Source organism: Olea europaea, chromosome 15 (assembly GCF_002742605.1).
Source record: "Olea europaea var. sylvestris chromosome 15, O_europaea_v1, whole genome shotgun sequence".
NCBI lineage: Eukaryota > Viridiplantae > Streptophyta > Magnoliopsida > Lamiales > Oleaceae > Olea > Olea europaea.
The window spans coordinates 29,920,517-29,924,542 of record NC_036251.1 but is presented as its reverse complement, the minus strand read 5'-3'; positions in this window follow the sequence as shown (position 1 = coordinate 29,924,542).

The window sequence follows — 4,026 nt, the reverse complement described above, 5'->3', positions numbered from 1 at the left end:
ATAATGTAGTCCAATCTTATGTGTCTTTTACGTCTCTCTTTGCTGAATTCTTCATAAATATGATTATTAAAGTCACAAGAAGAGAAAGATAACGAGCTCAAAATAATTAAGAGAGATATTGTAGAGATTTAATTCGATTTTCTCTAGTAAAAACGACACTACAGTAGAGTAACAGATTTAGATAAAATTGATGTCAATTTGATTAAGTTGATTTTGAACAGAAAATTAGAAATACAAAAATCATATTTTGTGGTTTGAACTAAATTAACTAGTTAACAAATTTTTTTAGAAAAAATAAAATAATTTTGCTTATTTAAAATAAATAAATTAAAAAAATTAAGGAGATTCGGTTCTTATTCGGTTCTTCGGGTCTTGGCCTAGAACCAGAACCAAACCGTCCCCGTCGGTTCTTGATTCAAATACCCATTCGGGTATTTAATTTGAGAAGAACCGTTGGGTTCGATTCAGTTCAGGTTCGGGTTCGGGTTCGGGTTCGGTTCGGTACGGGAGTTTTGTCCAGCCCTACATACAAAACCCTCTCTCACCTCAAACCATTGAACAAAAACCAAAAAGCAGAAGAAGAAACTAGAACAAGAAGCAAGAAATCAAATACTCATACAATCGAATCAGAAAGAGGGAAGAAAAAATCAAATACCCAAACGAATCGCTGCTTCCATATCTGTCCTATTCACTGCAAAAGGTCGATAATGACTCGTTGATTGCATCGATTAAGGTATGTTTCATAGTACTTTTAAAAATTGCAAATGTTGCTCTTCTTGTTTCTCCTCTCCAAAAATATGTAAAAGTATGTGAGATTTCTTGTTCTTGTTAACCATTGTTGTGAAGTTTATGTTGAAAGAAGGGGTGATGGGGACTGATGAATCAATGGCACGTATGTATTTTCTTTGCATTGACTAAATTGTTACTACTTTAGTTCAGTTAAACTGATGACAAATGTGATGTCCGGATCTTCCGATTGAGGCTGCTTGTTTTTTTATTCCCATTGTGGGGTGGGGAGGGGCGACGAGAGGGGATAGGTTGCAAGTTGCTAATTTAAGAACTCTATAATTTTCATTTTGAGAAAAAGGGTGTGAAATGAATATGGGTAGTGGCTTGATGTAGAATTATATGTTAGTAGGAATTCAAATTTGTTGTCTCTTCAAAAACTCCACTCAACAACCTCATATTTTAGACACACAAAATAAAGAGATGACCTTGCCATTTACCTTCTTCACCATCATTATATGTATTAACCAGCTTGACTTCATATAAATAAGCCAAACTTTTTTTAAGCTAGTTTACCATTAATTTTGATCCAATTCTGTGAAGGGGCGACGAGAGGGGATAGGTTGCAAGTTGCTAATTTAGAAACTCTATAATTTTCATTTTGAGAAAAAGTGTGTGAAATGAATATGGGTAGTGGCTTGATGTAGAATTATATGCTAGTAGGAATTCAAATTTGTTGTCTCTTCAAAAACTCCACTCAACAACCTCATATTTTAGACACACAAAATAAAGAGATGACCTTGCCATTTACCTTCTTCACCATCATTATATGTATTAACCAGCTTGATTTCATATAAATAAGCCAAACTTTTTTTAAGCTAGTTTACCATTAATTTTGATCCAATTCTGTGAAGCCACTATTTAATTTCGTTTTTGCATATTTCCATTACCTCCATGTAGGGATTTTTTTTCTTTTGCATGTGTTGGGGGTATCTAAGTAGGTGGCTTTCCAGAAATAAGAACTCTGAAGCCTAATTTGAGATGCATGTGGAACTGGGTATTAAATTTTCAGTGTCATTTGTTTGACAAATTCAACATTAGATATGTATCAATATTGTATCAAATTTACATGTGTATTGGGGGGAAGGTGTTTAAGCAGGTGGTTTTCTAGAAATAATGACAACTCTATTGCCAAATTTGTGATGCATGCTGCCGTGGGTAATCAATTATCAGTATCATTTGTTTAGAAAATTCCAACTTGTTATGCAAATTTTTTTTTTCACACAATTCACATGAAATTTCAGAAAGCACTACTATTAAATATCCTCACTGGATAACATTTGAGGGCACAAAAGAGCTAAGGTATGCATTTAATTATTTAAGCACACTATAAGCACTATTAACAGAATAAGCAAGCTATAATTGCATCATAACTTTTCTAAGTCTTTGTGAATGCTATTTCCTTGTCTCTTTGTCATAAACTAACCTTCAAATCTAAAATCACAGTAGTCAACTACTGCTTAGCTTGCTCAACCTTTGATGCCTTGTTCTTTATTTCCTCTTCCTGATGTTTCACACTTAAGACAATAAATGAACCAACAAGATTTGCAATGAACTCAAAAGGGTGAGAGCATGAAAAGAGAAAGAGTGAGAGGTTTTACTTTTTTGCAAGGTCAAGAGAGAATTCTATTCTTAGAGCATATTCTCTCAACTGTGTTTGCTTGTTTGTAACCATGGACAGCTGAAGCCTTCTGAAGAGCATCTTTCGCTTCCCTGACAGCGATTCCAAATTTCCACTTCCACTCTTCACTTTTTCTTAAGCAGACTGAGCTTTCTCTTGCTCCGCAGCTAGTCTTGCTTTGGCAACAGAACTCTTCGACTTGAGCATTGTCTTTATGCATTGGTTTGCTCTTCTTGAGCCTTCTGCATTAACATAACCTGCTTATAATTCCTTATATATATCAAGCCCAGTCCAAGCTCCTAAGCTTAATGTTGACAAATGAACTAACAAAATTCGATGATGACGTACCCAACCCAATTATGAGAGTCTCATAGCCCTATCAAGCATTGCTAAATCATCAAAAAAATTGCTACTGCTATGGAGATTCAAGCAACGTTAGATACACTAAATCACATCAATTGGCAATTGGTTCTAGAAAAATTACAAAGCATGACATTGAGAAGCATGACATAATGCAAGTCATGAAAGTATTTCGATTGGATGAGAGTCTGGCTAGAGTATTTATGAGCTTGACTGATGAAGAATTCATGCATGATTTGGTCTTTGAGAATATTGGTCGTGATACGCCTCCATTATTTTAAGATGGCGTGATTGCATTATTCAACAAATATATGTAAAAGTATGATATCTATGTTGGGTTGAATAGCTACTTTCTTGTAATAGATATTTTCTTGTTTTTTATTTTCACTTTTTGTTCTTTTATTCTATGTTGGACATAATCTCATCATTGTTTATTTGATTATCTCATAATTATTTTTCTTTGAAATGAAAAATAATTAATTCTCGTACATGAGTATAAATTTGAATTGGTGAGGTTGTTTTCCTTATTGTTATAATATTTTTTCTATAACATTATCTTCAAAATACAACTTCTTCAAAAAAAACATAATCGGAGATATTACTCAATATATTTAATTGTGAAGGACCATTACATAGTACATCAGAAAATTGACTAACTAAGGCCATGTTTGATTGCACCCCAATTCCATGGAAAATGGAAATCAAATTCCGTCTTTCCAATTTTTTGTTATTTGGTTTACAAAAAATTTCCTAGAATTCGAATTTCACCTTTCTTGCGACATAAGCCAATTTCTAGCTTTTCTTTGAATTTGAGTTCTCACCAGAATTCCAATTTCCGGGTTAATGTAGTGGTTCTTTTATTATTTTATTATTTTTTATTTTTTTTGCAATGGAAACAAATTTTAAGAATTATTGTAAACAAATATTTCCCTTTCATTGACAATTTTCATGTAAAACAAAGTTAAATGAATATCAAAAGATAGATGATTTTTTTTTTGGCAATTGAAACAAATTTTATCCCTAATGTCAATAAATTTTATCCCTTTAATTGACAATTTTTATGTAAAATAAAGTCAAACGAACATAAAAAAATACTTTTATTTCAACATTTTTCACGTGAAAAATTATATCAATCAAATATAATAATTTACAATTCTCAAGAAAATAATTTCTAGATAATTATATTCCCTAGAATTCGTTTTCTTTCCATCTAAATTCCATCTTTACCATCAAACGAACCCTAATTGTCATAAAAAAAA